This window comes from Malaclemys terrapin, chromosome 2 (genome assembly GCF_027887155.1).
Source record: "Malaclemys terrapin pileata isolate rMalTer1 chromosome 2, rMalTer1.hap1, whole genome shotgun sequence".
Taxonomy (NCBI): Eukaryota; Metazoa; Chordata; order Testudines; family Emydidae; genus Malaclemys; species Malaclemys terrapin.
Genome location: NC_071506.1, coordinates 94,651,447 through 94,668,513, shown reverse-complemented (window position 1 = coordinate 94,668,513; position 17,067 = coordinate 94,651,447).

Below are 17,067 nucleotides of genomic sequence, written 5' to 3'. Positions count from 1 at the left end.
GGAGAGTCAGAAGAGAGTAGATCTTAGGACAGCTCTGAAGGACAGTTCCTCTAACAGTATATAACCTTCCTAGCACTTCATTGCAGCATTGTATGATATAGATTTGACCATAACTGCATGTCAAAGTTAAAAATAATTCCACATACTGTATGAGATTTGGGCAGCATTTGTCACTTGCTGCATGTGTCTTTTCTTTTTCCTCTTGTACTGACACTGGGCTGTTCCTCAGCAGACAATAATTTGCTCACATGTTCCCTAAGTGACACAGTTCATTGTAGAAAACCTAACAGCATAGCATTCCCCTAATGCAAGTGAATATGATCTCACAGAATACACAACAGCCTCTTTGGCCGCCTTTTGTCAATTCCCCATTAAATTAGTGTCACCGGAGAGGCTTTGGAAGAAATAAAAACAGTTTAAATTGTGTGGCAATTATCTACAGGGGAGGAAGCACAGCTGAGGGGTTACAAGAACTTGGAGTCAGAAGATTTGTTTGATTCCCAGCTGTTACCATGTGCAAAACATCATTACATTTCTGTGCACCTCAGTTTCTTCATTTGTAAAACAGGATCGTACTTTCTTTCCTCTTATGGGATGGGTGTCCAAATCAACCAATCAAACAAACAGAAACCACCCAGTTCTGATCATGGCCGTGTTCTGGGATAAACCTTTGGCTTCATTAGAGTAAAGAAGTATACTGACCATTAGTAGAGAGCAACAGAGAGTCCTGTGGCACCTTTAAGACTAACAGATGTATGGGAGCATAAGCTTTCGTGGGTGAATGCCCACTTTGTCGGATGCATGTCACGAAAGCTTATGCTCCCATACATCTGTTAGTCTTAAAGGTGCCACAGGACTCTCTGTTGCTTTTTACAGATCCAGACTAACACGGCTATCCCTCTGACATTAGTAGAGAGATATTTTTGGTATCAACCTAGTGTACCTCTACTATAGAAATAAATAAATACAATATACAGGTATGTTGGCATTCTAGGCAACAGTAATTAGTTGAATTGATTGGTATACAATCTAATCTATGAATTTCAAATACGCTCATCACCATAGCATCAGGTTGCCATTCAATTTACATTTATTGCGGTGTGATTTTTACAATCTGAAGAACTTATTACCATAAGGGTAGGTCTCACCTTTCATGAATAGTCAACAAATGTTTACATTTCATAATTATGTATAGGTTATTGCAAAGTCCAAAAGAGCACAGAAGTCTGAGTCCCAGTGTCACATATTAGGGTGCAGAGGGTTCAACCTAGTGGGCAGAGTAGAATCAAAAAGCCAAGTCGGAGGCTTGGTCGGGGACAAACCAATGGTCAGAGTCAGCAGTCAAAAATTCTGAGGAATGTAGGGGGTTAGGGCTGAAGTGGGAGAAAGCACGGCCTGGAGCAGAGGCCGGTGCAAAAGTATGCCTGGTGCAGTTTTGGGTGTAGAATGCATTGAATAGCCACTGTGCTGCTGTTACTACACAGCTTAAATGGTGTTCTCTTGGCCCTTCCGTCCAGTCAGGGAACATAGTCACTTAATGATGGTTTAATGGGCTCAGCCAACCTCATTGGGGTGCTAGACAACTGCACCCATAGCCTGTTGCATTCCTGATGATACCCTCACCTAGAGAGCTCCTTCTGGGGGCCCTCGGCCCTGGCTTGTGAGAATATCTTTGGTGAAATTCCTGCAGGAGATAGGAGTAAGTATGAATGCTTACTTCTGGTTCCTAGGATTTCCTCTGGTCCATACCCCTTCTGATCTATCAAATATTGCAGTATTCCCCTGACCCATAGGGAATTGAGGACCTGACTGACTTCATATTCCTCCTGATTGTGGACAGTTACTGTGGATGGAGGACAGTCAAACCAGTCAAGGAAGGAGTTGTTGACATATGGTTTAAAGAGAGAAATATGAAAGATATGATGAATCTTGAACAATTCTAGGTGTTGAACCTTGAAGGCCACTGGGTTAATTTGCTCAGTGATCCAAAAAGGATCCAGGTATTGGCAGTCAAGCTTGGTTGAAAAACCATTTGTTTCAACTTTCTAAGTTGAGAGCCAAACCTTATCTCCTACCGCAAGGTTAGAGATGGCCTGTTTCTGTTGGTCTGTGTAGTATTTATAAGTTTCTTTAGTGGCAAGTATGGAGGAGGCGGACCAGGTCCACGGCTGCTGAGATGACAGAGCCTTTGGACAGGTGGAATTGGGGATGAAAACCAAAATTTGCAAAGAATGGGGTCTGTTAGGTTGAAGCATGGGTCATGTTGTTGTACATGAAACAGCCATCAGTCTGTGGATGGTAGGCTATTGAGGTGAGGGGCTTGTTGCCAAGAAGGCAAAGAAATTCTTGCCATAATTGATTAATGAATTGAAGGCATCAATCTGAAATGACGTGTGTTGGCATGCTGTGGTACCAGAAAATGTGCTCCAGGAAAGCTTGCATGGTTTCATGTGCAGATGGTACAGTGTGACAGAATAAAATGGACCACCTTGGTCGGAAGTTCCACTACAGTGACAATAACTGAGGATGCTTGAGAGCATGATAACTCCACTATAAAGTCCATTGAGTGACTGGACCAAGGATTCAGATGTGTGTGGAGGAGCTAAAGGAAGCACCCAGGCCTTGATTGTGGTCTGTTAGTGTGGGCACTGAGGTTGCATGACATAACAATTTTTAACATCAGTTCATAGCATTGGCCACCAGAAATATCTAGTGATCAGGTTCCAGGTTTTATATTGGCTGAAATGTCCCGCTATGGATGAGTCATGGCACAACCTTAGCACCTGAAGCTGGGAGCTGCCCTTGAGACTGTAGAGTTGATCCCCACAAGAAAGAAGGTCTCATGGCAGATAAAACCTTGAATCCATGGAAGCACCAGGACTTCTTAGTCTGACAGACTGGGCTGCAAATGGGTTGCTTAGAAGCAAAGAAAGGTTAGTGGTAATCAGGTGACCAGCAATGGTCCCGCAGACCATGTGGGAGGCTTTAATAATGATTATACAAGCTTCCTTCTCCACATCATGGTGCTTGTGCTTGCAGGACAAGGTGTTTGCTTTCCTGTTCTTAGTCCAGGATGGTACATAACCATAAAATCAAATCAAATTGGGAGAGGAAATGGACCCTAGAAAATCTGATGCTGGATGAGTCATCTTGCTGTCTGTAGATTCTCCAAATTCTTGTGATCTCTTCAGTCTTGGACAGAGGCACAGGCCTCCTAAAGTATATGGTGCACTCTTTGAAGAGAGCTTTGATGGCCAGGAGCTCATTGCCCCATGCCTCATAATTTCTCTCAGAGGAAGTCAACTTCTAAGAGTAAAAAGCACAGGGATGAAGCAACTGGTGAGGACCTGTAAATTGCATGAGGAACATCCCTATTGCAAAGTCCCAAATATGAAGGCCTTTGTTGGGTCCAGATGGTCATGGAGTCCTTAATTCTCTGAAAAAATGAGAATATTATTGAAATAGATTATCATGAATTGATCAGTGATCTCCTTGAAGACATTGTTCATGAAATTCTGGATGGTAGCGGGGGTGTTACATACACTAATATCATGGCTGCATATTCAAAATGGACGTATCTGGTTTGAAATGCAGTCTTCCATTTATCCCCTTGTTGCACTCTCACAAGGTTCTATGCTCCACACAGGTCTAGCTTCATGAAGACCTGAGCTGAATGGAGTCTTTCGAGGAGTTCGTTTATGGGGAAAAGGAGATATCAATTGCAGATGATCTTGTTTAGGGATAATCAACACAAGGTCAGGGTGAACCATACTTCTTAACCACAAAGAAGATAGGTGCTCCCAGTGGGGACACTGAAGGCCAGATGAACCCCTCCATAGAGATTTTACTTCCAGATTCAAGTCAGATAAATGGAATCTCTGTTCCTGGATGAAGGTCGACTGAGCAATCATAATTGCAGTGAGGAGGTAGTGTACCTTCTGTTTGTCAATACCTAGGCATATTCTAGACAAGAATTCTAGGGACTGCAGATGAATCTTTGGTTCACGACTTTACATTCTTCCAGGGCTGGAGTGCACCACAGAACATGACTGGCCATTTGATGGAGCATTGGTATCCTGGGGAACAGAAGAATATAGATTATGAGCACCAGCTGATTCAGGGGTCATGAGTGATGAGCCAAGGGATACCAAGGATAATTGGCAAGTGCAGAGCATGCATGATCCTGAACTTCAAGATCTCTTGGTGACCACAGAGGATAATGACCCCCCTGGGGGCTGTCTGATATGTGATGGGGTCTGAAAAGAGGAGTGACCCATCAATAGCATTGACAAGCACAAGTAAGTCCTTGCAAAGGATAGGAATTCAATGGCCCTTAACAACTCGTGGTTGATCAAATTGCTGGAGGTGCCCAAGTCAAAGAATGTCTCTAAGTGGATATTGGGCATGTCAAACTGCTGGAGGTGAAGAGGGAAAGTGAGAGGATGTGACTAAGTGGGAATATTTTGTAATATTTTTGAGTTGTTTGTGCCTCAATTTTTCCTGTATGCTGCATTGTTCCCAGTGGGGTGGAAATGACTGTTTTCTCAGCCTTAGCAAGCCCTGGCACAAATTAAGCACTGGTTTGCTGTGAGGGCAGGTGAAGATACACAAGTGTGAATGTTTTCTAGCTTTCTGGGCCTTAATCTCCATATGAGTGGAGCATGTTAGACGACAATGGCAAATCCAATTGACAATTAGCAACCAATGACATAAAGGAATATGGACTTTCCCACCTCTTCTTAGGGATGCTGAACAGCAATCCCCAGTTGGAGTTCAGAAAACTGGAGAGGTATGAAGTGGGAGATAAGAGTTGGCTGCTGGAAGGAATCAAGACCCTCACTTGGAGTATGATGTAGGAGGTCAGATGAAGCAACATACAGAGTTGAACCAACAGGTCACTACAGTATGGCTGGGCTCTCAGCTAATCAGAATGGACTATGCTTTAATTTCCTATGCTGTGTTCCAGTTAACGAATAAACCCTATTGTTTTGACAAAGCTATGTGAGCATCACTGAAAATGCTTAGCAAGGTGCATTAATTCCTGAAAAGTGTACAAGCCTCCATCAGGATGTGAGATGTGAGAGTTGGGGAGACAGAAGATGTTGCCTGGGCTCCTACCTGGACCTGGAAGGCTACATTTGGGTCATGTGGCATGGCAACCTGAGCCCACAGTTCCTGCAGGACCCCATCCGAGAAGGTGGGTTGGGTTCCTGCTGGGGCCTTATGGACTAGAGCTCCATGCTGTGGCACAAAGTCCCCTCTTATCTTCCAGTAGGCTTCTCAAACTGTACCACACCAGGGTGCAGGCAGTGCAACCTAGTGCTTGGAACAACAGTCTGGTCTAGTGGTCAGAGCAGGACAAAAGGGCAGAGCTGGATATGTGGTCAGGAGACAAGCCAATGATCAGAGTCAGGAACCAAAACAAAACCAAAGGGCAGAGCCGGAGTCATGGTCTAGAGATATGCCAATGATTGGAGCCAGGACTTATCAGGAAGGTAGGGGCTAGGGATGAAGTAGGAGCAGCCACAGGTTGGAACAAAGGCTGGTACAAAAAGCAGGTTGGGTGCAGCTGTGTGTGCACAGAGTAGCCTCTGTGATGCTATTGCTGCAAGGTTTAAAAATGATAAGCTGGCCCTTTTGTCCAATTAGAGAGCACAAACACTTAGTGAGGGTTTATTGGGCCCAAATGAACTCATTGGGTTGCTAGGTAACTGTACCCGGAGGAATCTCAGTTTCTGACACCCAGACCCTCCATTCCAGAGACAGTGGAGAGATAGGGCTGCGGCTTGCTGTAGACCTGGCCAGCCTCAAGGCTGCTCTAAGTTATGTCCAGATGTTCACAAAGCCAGGTACTTTGGCAGGGAATAGCCAGATCAATAAAGGTGTTCCAGCCATGCCTCTTTACCCTAGCTATGCCCCTATAGCATAGCTGCGAGGGGGTGTTGCACTGAGTCATTACATCAGCTTTTTGCCATCTAGAGGTCTTCCAGCTGGCCATATCCACTGGCTTTACAGATAAGGGGCATAATGGACCCAATTTAGCCTTCCGCTTTCAAAGATAACTTTAAAGTTTGGAGATCTTTCAGTATAAAAAAAATCTATTTTAGTTCATTTTTAGAGCTCTTTGTAAGGATGTTTTCAGGGTCACCAAAAGGGCCCACAGGTTACCTTCCAAACCAAGCAAAGCAGACAGTTACTGCTTTCTGTAGCATACAAAACCACTGCTACCCACAAAGTTCAAATCCAAGGAACAGTTTTATTTCAGCATAGGTACAAAGTGCCACACCCCAGTCATCAGTTGAGGTATGTCTGGCTAATGATATCTCTGAGTATATACAGACAAGATGGGTGAGGGAATATCTTTTATTGGACCAACTTCTATTAGTGAGAGACAAACTCTGAAGCTTACAGTTCTTCAGAACTTTGTGTAAGCTCAAAAACATGTCTCTCTCACCAACAGAAGTTGGTCAGAAGAACATAAGAACATAAGGCCATATAGAGTCAGATCAATGGTCCATCTAGCCCAGCATCCTGTCTTCTGACAAGTATCAGAGGGGTAGCTGTGTTAGTCTGGATCTGTAAAAAGTGACAGAGTCCTGTGGCACCTTATAGACTAACAGACGTATTGGAGCATAAGCTTTCATGGGTGAATACCCACTTCGCCATGAAAGCTTATGCTCCAATACGTCTGTTAGTCTATAAGGTGCCACAGGACTCTTTGTCGCTGTCTTCTGACAGTGGTCATATGCCAGATGCTTCAGAGGGAATGAACAGAACTGGCAATCATTGAGTGATCCATCCCGTCGCCCACTCCCAGCTTCTGGCAGTCAGGGGCTAGGGACACCCAGATCAAAGAGTTGCATTCCTGACCATCTTGGCTAATATCATCCATGAATTTCTCTAATTCCAGTACGAGGTATTCCATAAAAGAGTTTACCTCACCTACCTTATCTCTGTAATCTCCTGGGATGTACATGGCTAAAACAACTATGCATACACACAGACAAGGGTGTAAACAAACAAAGGCAAACACTTAAGTCTTCATACACTGTTATACCCAAGATAAGACCTTACTTTCTATCAAAACCACTTTTCTCTGATTTGGCACATAATATGACTAACGATATCTATGACAAAATTTACAATTCCATATTACACACTAGGTCATATAACATGTTTATCTACTTATTAGCAATAACCAAACTATCAGTCTTAATATTTGACAGGGACTTTGCTTGTTTATATGGATTATATTTGGCAGGGTTATTGTGACCTTTCGTTGCTACTCCATCCTTGTTCTGATCCCAAATACCAGGGACATTTCAAGAAGTGAAATAACAGGATTCTTGTTGTTTTGCACTCCCTCCCAAAAAAGGGTTTTCCAAAGGTCTGATGAACCAAACTAAACTAGGCCTACATTTATACTGATTATGCATTTGCTTATATATGTGAGATATATGTGTATATATATGATCCACTAAACACATGATGAAATAGACTATGTCCCTTATTGTTTTACATGAGGTAAGTTCACCTAATAATTGTCTCATCTCACAATTGTATGGTTTCCTCTGAGCGCTGCTCAGTTGTACTCATGTCAATTAAGTCACCTAGCTTGACAGATATAAAATGTAACACACATTTATTTCTTTTTTAAAATGATTGCAAACATTCCTAAAATGGTTTTTGTAACATACATGTGTGATGGGGTGTACAAACCCAACACTGGGTAATAAGGTTCTGGCCTTAGCCAGCCCCACCCACCCACACCTGCAAGAGATGCACAGACTGGAGGAGGAGTTAAAAGGAAGCAGAACAGCTCACCTGTGGGCATAACTGGTGAGAGAAGGGACATCTATCTTGCAGCATCTGAGAAAAGGGCTGATGGATGGCAGGATTTCTCTCTCAACAACTGCCTGAAGATTCTCTTCCCTGAGGAAAGAGAGAACCTGCTTCTGTTATACCTGGAGGAGGAGGCATTTCCTCCTCTCATCAACTAACCAAGTCTATTTGTGTTTGTTTTGTTTATGGACTACCCTGGAAGGAGAGAGACTTAAAACTGACCTGGCTGGAGGGCCATGACACAGAGGAAGAGAGCTATTGCACCTGGCTGTGAAAAGGTGCCAAGTGGTGAGCTGAGCCCCTTCAAAGTCTCATGTGATAGACTGTGATCTTTGGACAATAGTGGGATGATAGGAAGGGGACCAGGGAGAGCAATCTTACGGTGCTTCTGGGTATCAGAGCCTTGTGTTGCTCTCACAGAGCCCTGGGCTGGAGTCCAGTAGATGGGAGGGCCCAGGCTCCCCTACCAAAACCCCACCTCTGCATGTTGACTGGACTAAGCCCTGACCACTAGGCAATGCCTCCCATGTCTGAGGACCATCACAATATGATATACTAGTATACAGGATATATGTGTGCCCTGGCATAAAAGCTATATTGGCACCCTTTTGGGACAACTTGCATGATTGATTTGAGTTTACCACTTGTGTGTAATGTAACCATTATTAAACTCATTATTGTTTAATTGTTCATTATATCACAGTAGCGCCATCAAAATCAAGGCGCTACTGTGCTAGGAGCTGTATAAAAAGAGTAAAAGACTGTCCTTTCCCCAAAGACCGTACAGTCTATAGACAAGAAATACAATGGGAATATTATTAATTCCTGCTTTCTTTTTAACAGAGAAGGACTGAAACACAGATAGATTTAATGGCTTTCCCAAGGTCACATAGTGAGTCTGTGGAGGAACTGGTATTTGAGGTCAAGTCTTCTGAGTCAAAGAGTAAGTCTACTCTTAAGTGCTACAGCTCAGGCTGTGCACACAAGTGTGGGTGTAGAAAAGACTAGATAGGAAACAGAGACTCAGAGGAAAGAAGAATGCCAAGCAGCAGCCTGTGAGCATGGTGTGGCCCTGGGAGACTCCCAGAGAAAAGTTCTGGATTGAGGGTGCTGGCTGAAGGAAGCTTGGGACTGCAAGCAAAGAAACTACTTCTTTTACCTTTTGGTTCCCCTGCATTCACAGAAGTTTGCAGAAGCAGGAATTTGCACATTCCTTATAAATAAATAAGATTTCACCAAAGAAAATACGAGTTTCCATGAGTTTCATCTCTGAGTAACCTACAAGACTCTGAATTTTGACTGGTCACTCAGATGAAAAATAGGTACAAATATTATATGTAAACCAAGGAAATATGACTTAGATGAATTTACTACCAGGTGAATTTACTGGTAGTAACTGGTTGAAAGATGATACAGAGAGACTAATTATCATTGGTTTGCTGTCAAACCTGGGGGGAGAGGAATCTAGTGGGGTCCCACAGGGGTTTGTGCTGGGTTTCGTACTAGTCAATATTTTCATTAATGACGTGAATAGTGGAATGCAGAGTGTGCTTATAAAACTTGCGGATGCCACCAAGCTGGGAGGGTTTGCAAGGACTTTGGAGGACAGAACTAGAATTCAAAATCACCCTGACAGGCTGAATAATTGGTCTGAAATCAACAAGACAAAAGTCAATAAAGACAAGTGCAAAGTACTACATGTAGCAAGGAAAACTCAAATGCACAACTACTCGGTGGAGAATAACTGGCCAGGCAGTAGTACTGCAGAAAAGGATCTTTGGGTTATAATGAATAACAAATTGAATATTAGCCAACAATGTGATATGGTTGCAAAAAAGGCTAATATTTTAAGGTGTATTAACAAGACTATTCTATGTAAGACATGTGAGGTAATTGTCCCACTGTACTCAGCACTAGTGAGGCCTCAGCTGAAGTATTACATCCAGTTCTGGGTACCACACTTTAAAAAAGATATGGAGAAATTGGAGGGAATCCAGAGGAGAGCAATGAAAATAAAAGGTTTGGGTAGGAAATGACTTCTGAGGAAAGGTTGAAAGAATTGGGTATGTCTAGTCTAGAAATAAAAGGTTGGGGGGGTGACATGGTAAGAGACTGCAGATATAGTAAGGGCTGTTATAAAGAGAATGTTGATCAATTACTCTCCCATGTCCACTGAAGGTAGGTCAAAAAGTAACTTGCTTGATCCACAGAAAGCTAGATTTAGGTTAAATATTAGGGAAAATGTACATTGAATCATAGAAGTGTAGGACTGGAAGGAACCTCTTGAGGCCTTCTAGTCTAGTCCCCTGGCACTCAAGGCAGGACTAAGTATTAATCTAGATTATTTTTCTTACTATAAGGATCCTTTGGTGCTGGAGTAGTCCAAGAGAGGTTGTGGAATCCTTGTCATTGGACGTTTTTAAGATCAAGCTAGACAAATACTTGTCAGGGATGGTCTCGGTCAGGGGTGGCCAACCTGAGCCTGAGAAGGAGCCAGAATTTACCAATGTACAATGCCAAAGAGCCCCAGTAATACATCAGCAGTCCCCACATCAGCTTCCCCACCCCGCTTCCAGTTCCTCCTGCCCACCGGCAGCCCCGCCAATCTGCACTTCCCCCTCCCTCCCTGCACCTCCTGATGAGCTGTTTCATGGCATGCTGAAGGCTCTGGGGAAGAGGGAGAGGAGCGAGGGCATGGCAGGTTCAGGGGAAGGAGTGGGAAGGGGTGGAGTGGGGGCAGGGCCTGTGGCAGAGCCTGTGGCAGAGCCAGGGGTTGAGCAGTGAGCACCCCCCGGCACATTGGAAAGTTGGCGCCTGTAGCTCCAGCCCCGGAGTGGATGCCTATACAAGGAGCCGTATATTAACTTCTGAAGAGCCACATGTGGCTCTGGAGCCACAGGTTGGCCACCCCTGGTCTAGGTATATTGGTCCTTCCTCAGTGTTGCTGGGAGATGGACTAGATTACCTCTCAAGGTCCCTTTCACACCTATGAATCCATGTTATGGGATATATTTCAAAGACTCTGGGCATTTGCACCTTGCATTTAATTGATGCGGAGTTGTCTGTGTGCTCTGCAGCACCTCTGAAAAACAGGACCATGATCGTGTGTCTATAATTTAAAAAAGGATCTTAGCAGTTCCAGAGTTTGTGGGTGAGTGGTCTTTGAATCATAGAATATCAGGGTTGGAAGGGACCTCAGGAGGTCATCTACTCCAACCCCCAGCTCAAAGCAGGACCAATCCCCAACTAAATCATCCCAGCCATGGCTTTGTCAAGCCTGACCTTAAAAGCCTCTAAGGAAGAAGATTCCACCACCTCCCTAGGTAAACCATTCCAGTGCTTCACCACCCTCCTAATGAAAAACTTTTTCCTAATATCCAACCTAAACCTTCCCCACTGCAACTTGAGACCATTACTCCTTGTTCTGTCATCAGGTACCACTGAGAACTGTCTAGATCCATCCTCTTTGGAATCCCCTTTTAGGTAGTTGAAAGCAGCTATCAAATCCCCCCTCATTCTTGTCTTCTGCAGACTAAACAACCCCAGTTCCCTCAGCCTCTCCTCATAAGTCATGTGCTCCAGCCCCCTAATAATTTTAGTTGCCCTCCGTTGGACTCTTTCCAATTTTTCCACATCCTTCTTGTAGTGTGGGGCCCAAAACTGGACACAGTACTCCAGATGAGGCCTCACCAATGTCGAATAGAGGGAAATGATCATGACCCTCGATCTGCTGGCAATGCCCCTACTTATACAGCCCAAAATGCCATTAGCCTTCTTGGCAACAAGGGCACACTGTTGACTCATATCCAGCTTCTCGTCCACTGTAACCCCTAGGTCCTTTTCTGCAGAACTGCTGCCTTGCCACTCAGTCCCTAGTCTGTAGCAGTGTATGGGATTCTTCCATCCTAAGTGCAGAACTCTGCACTTGTCCTTGTTGAACCTCATCAGATTTCTTTTGGCCCAATTCTCTAATTTGTCTAGGTCCCTCTGTATGCTATCTATACCCTCCTGCATATCTACCACTCCTCCCAGTTTAGTGTCATCTGCAAACTTGCTGAGGGTGCAGTCCACACCGTCCTCCAGATCATTAATGAAGATATTGAACAAAATCAGCCCCAGGACCGACCCTTGGGGCACTCCGCTTGATTCCGACTGCCAACTAGACATGGAGCCTTTGATCAATACCCGTTGAGCCTGATAATCTAGCCAGCTTTCTATCCACCTTATAGTCCATTCTTCCAGCCCATACTTCTTTAACTTGCTGGCAAGAATACTGTGGGAGACCATATCAAAAGCTTTGCCAAAGTCAAGGAATAACATATCCCCTGCTTTCCCCTCATCCACAGAGCCAGTTATCTCGGCATAGAACGCAATTAAGTTAGTCAGGTATTAATTGTCCTTGGTGAATCCATGCTGACTGTTCCTGATCAATTTCCTCTCCTCTAAGTGCTTCAGAATTGATTCCTTGAGGACCTGATCCATGATTTTTCTAAAAAAAGAAGAACAGGAGTACTTGTGGCACCTTAGAGACTAACAAATTTATTAGAGCATAAGCTTTCGTGGACTACAGCCCACTTCTTCGGATGCATATAGAATGGAACATATATTGAGGAGATATATATACACACATACAGAGAGCATAAACAGGTGGGAGTTGTCTTACCAACTCTGAGAGGCCAATTAATTAAGAGAAAAAAAACTTTTGAAGTGATAATCAAGCTAGCCCAGTACAGACAGTTTGATAAGAAGTGTGAGAATACTTACAAGGGGAGATAGATTCAATGTTTGTAATGGCTCAGCCATTCCCAGTCCTTATTCAAACCGGAGTTGATTGTATCTAGTTTGCATTGAATCTATCTCCCCTTGTAAGTATTCTCACACTTCTTATCAAACTGTCTGTACTGGGCTAGCTTGATTATCACTTCAAAAGTTTTTTTTCTCTTAATTAATTGGCCTCTCAGAGTTGGTAAGACAACTCCCACCTGTTTATGCTCTCTGTATATGTGTATATATATCTCCTCAATATATGTTCCATTCTATATGCATCCAAAGAAGTGGGCTGTAGTCCACGAAAGCTTATGCTCTAATAAATTTGTTAGTCTCTAAGGTGCCACAAGTACTCCTGTTCTTCTTTTTGCGGATACAGACTAACACGGCTGCTACTCTGAAACCTATGATTTTTCTAGGGACTGAGGTGAGGCTGACTGGTCTGTAGTTCCCCGGATCCTCCTTCTTCCCTTGTTTAAAGATGGGCACTACATTAGTCTTTTCCCAGTCATCCGGGACCTCCCCGGATCGCCATGAGTTTTCGAAGGTAATGGCCAATGGCTCTGCAATCACATCCGCCAACTCCTTTAGCATCCTCGGATGCAGCGCATCCGGCCCCATGGACTTGTTCTCGTCCAGCTTTTCTGAATAGTCCTGAACTACTTCTTTCTCCACTTTGACTTCCGTGTTCTGGTTTTGGCCTATTTCTGATGTACAGAGATTGGTTCTACTACCAAAAGCTTTTACCTAAAAACAGGTTCAGTTAAATAGGACAGAAAGTAGAATGACCTCTGTCTTGGGGTTTGCAAACCAAAATCCTGATCAACAAAGTTCTGCAAAGTCACCCTTATTTTGTCAATGGGAAGATGATCTATTGTTTTCAATATACTCAGAGATTTCAGTCGATTTAAGTCAACGTACTGCCAGTTCATGCTGTTTGGTGAAAGTAATTTCACATCTATTTAGGATCAGATCATGAATCTATACTTATACATGTTCTGATCATTAGTCATGTGAATAGTCCACTGAAGCCAAGAAGACTACCCACATGAGCAAAGTTAGGCACAAGTATCTGCATTAACAACAATAGGACATTAGCTAGTTTTTTTTTGTTTTGTTAAGTTTTTTTTTATGAAGGTTAAAGGACTAGTACCTATGGAGTGAAATATCCTTTTATCCATAGCGAGGTTGTTAAAGTTTGTGCATTGTAAATGTTGTAAGTTAGGCATGTACTTAAGTATCTTTCTGAATTAGGGCCTTTCTCCACAAGTAAAGACTTCCTGGGGTCCTATGGCAATTCAATATTTCAGTCTGTATATTAGAAATGTCTCTCTTGAATTAGGCTTTTTATGAGCCTTTATGTAACTGCTAATCTAAATATATCATAGCTAAATTCCCCAACAAATATATTCAGGGGTCTGAAAGTGATGTAGTATCCAACAGTTCTCAGCAGTGTGTTTTCCCTTGTGAGGTTCTTCTTAGCAATCAGGATAAGAGCTCTATTTTTAATTGAAATATTCTGTTTTATCCTAGAAACTCTTGAGCTGAGCAGTTTTTTTTTTACTGTCTCCATGAGACTTCGTATTGACTGCTTAACAATGATTGCTGTAATGCGAGCTCAAGAGAATGATTTTTTTTCATACCATAAACACAATATGGCATAATTCAGTTATATTTGCAGAAAGGATTGCAATATGTTTAAACAGTGTAGGTCTAGATTCATCAAAATATGGTGCTGACTCCTAATGTTTTGACTTTTATCTAGTTTCATTAACTTGGCACATCTACTGTTTCAAGTTCTATTTCCATAAGAGATTCTTGAAAGGATTAGGAGCTGGAAAAATATAACCGTAGATAACACTTTTCTGAGGGTCAAGTTCTTGGCAGTACATAGTATCTTGCTGGTAGGTCCTTCCAGCTGCCTGTAGGAATAAAGTTTTTGTTTCTTAAATATTCATGTGTATGTTTACTACTGCACCTAAATTACACCACAGGAAAGCAACTAGCTTTGGAATTCACAAAGAGTAGCTAAAAACATAGGTACTGGAACTAAGGCTACGTCTTCACTACCCGCCTGAATCGGCGGGTAGAAATCGATCTCTCGGGGATTGAATTATCACGTCTCGTCGGGACACGACAATCGATCCCCGAATCAACACTTGTACTCCACCAGCGCAGGTAGGGGTAAGCACCGTCGACGGGGAAGCCACGGAGGTCGATTTGCCGCCGTCCTCACAGCGGGGTAAGTCGGCTCGGATACGTCGAATTCAGCTATGCTATTCGCGTAGCTGAATTTGCATATCTTAAATCGACCCCCGCCCCCGTAGTGAGGACGTAACCTAGGAGTGCTGCCACACCCCCTGATTTGAAGTGGTCTCCATAGGGTTTACAGTTTGGTTTGATGGCTGTCAGCATCACCACTAAAATATTGACCAATTAAATATTACAGTGGTGATGTCATTGTTTCATTTAGATAGCATTCTTCAGGATGCTGAAGTGTTTTTTTAAACACATTGTTCTTAGTCCTCAGATGCTTAGTGCAGATTTAGTAGAGGCAAAGTTTGCTCTAAGACATCTTTAGGCCTTTCCTAATTTTGGTCCAAACAAGGACTCCAAGATACCCAACCTAACAGAAAAAACTTAAGGGCTGGTCCAAGCTGTATGTGCTAAAGTGGTTCCCTAGGTGACTAATGTGCCAATGAAAGGGTATTTATGTTTGACTCATGCAGCATGTCTACATTGCAGCTGGGAGAATGCCTCCCAGCTTGGGAGGATAGACTTGCACCAGCTCAGCTTGCGACAGCATGCTAAAATTAGCAGTGTGATTATTGCAGCATGGATGGGGGCTTAGCCCAGCTACCTTAGCTTGGACCCATCTGCCCCCCTCAGTCCAAGCTCAGGTGGCTAGCCTGACCTTTTGCTGGAGCTGTAACATCCACATGGCTATTTTTAGCATGTTAGCTTAAGCCAAGTGCGACTCAGTCTACCCACACTGGCAGGCTGGCAAGAGACCAGGCTGTAGGCAGTCAGGCTTAGTGGTCAAAGTCCAACTGCCAGAGCCAAGGGTTGAGACAGGGCCAGAACCAGGAAGCAGGGCCGAAGGTCAGAACTGGAGTCGGTCCGAATGCCAGAGCCAAGGATCAAGAAGGATTCAGAGTCAGGGTTCAGAGCTGAGGGTTGGAACTGGCTTACTAGGAGTCCGGAAAGGCAGGAGTAGGGCTGGTTCTGAGGTAGGACCAAGGCTGGGTGCAGGGCAGGATCTGGGCAGCAGCTGTGGAGGAGCAGGGCTTGGCGAGAGACAGGAACAGGGAGGCAGTGAGGGTGTGGATGTTGAGCAGCCAGCGAACTGCTGCTGCTGAGCTTAAGAACTGGCCTGATGGCTTCCTCAATGAATCAGGCAGGGCAATCTAGCAAGCAGCCTAGCTGCCTTGTTAGGGTGTCAGGAGTACTGAGCAGGTGCTGCCACAGGCAAGCGTACAGCTGCAGTGTAGACACATCCACATAGCTGGTGTATGAGGCTGAGCTGGGGATGAGTTGGGTCATACATAGAATCTGTACTTAAATTATTCCAGTGGTAGGGTCCCATTTTGGCTGGGACAATCCCCTTTTTAAGCCCTGTCATGGACGTCCCAACTTTTTTGACAAAACTGGGCATTTGGCCCGGGTGCTCTTGCCAACCGATCATCAGCGGGCAAGAGCAAACAGGACAAATGCCCAGTTTAGCCAAAAAGGTGGGGCATGCTCGCCTAGGGAATGCAGAGGAGCATGTGGGGAGGCAAGCAGAGAAACCAGGCAGCTCAGGTCAGCCCCACATGGGAGGGGAGGGTCCCCTCAGACCAGCCCTGCACAGTGTCCCTTTTTCACTTTGGGAAATAGTCACCCTATTCCATGGCCTCAATGGTCTGTACAACTGGTGTAAAAGGAATGCAGCAGTTACTCTAATTTAGAGACTAGACTAGATATGCCTAAATTCTTATGTCCCACCATGATATATGAACAGTTACTGTGTTCAGTGGCCATCTGCTGAAGGGTGGATTTCACCTTCCCACCACATACTACATCTGCACAGAGCGTAGAATACTTGAGCCTTAAGCACGTGGATTGGATTTCACCCAATGTGCTTATTCCACAATCCTAAACCACCTGTCACTTTCCCAAGTGCAAAAACCTCCAGGTTCTCCCCTAACATCTCTTATAATCCAGCTATGTGTTTTGAACACAAAATTATGCAACACACTGAAATCTGAAAACTTGGGGGCAGTGTAAAATAAACTTGATACAAATTGAATCACAAGAAGTACTGCACTGATTGGGGCTTTTCACTTTCATATTTAATTCAATTGATCACCTTCCATTTTTAATATACGTGACGATGATGCAGAATTTTCATTCTTCTGCATTGCAGTGCTGCAGAATGGACAGTTGATTATTCTAAACAACTACCCATTAATCCATCTC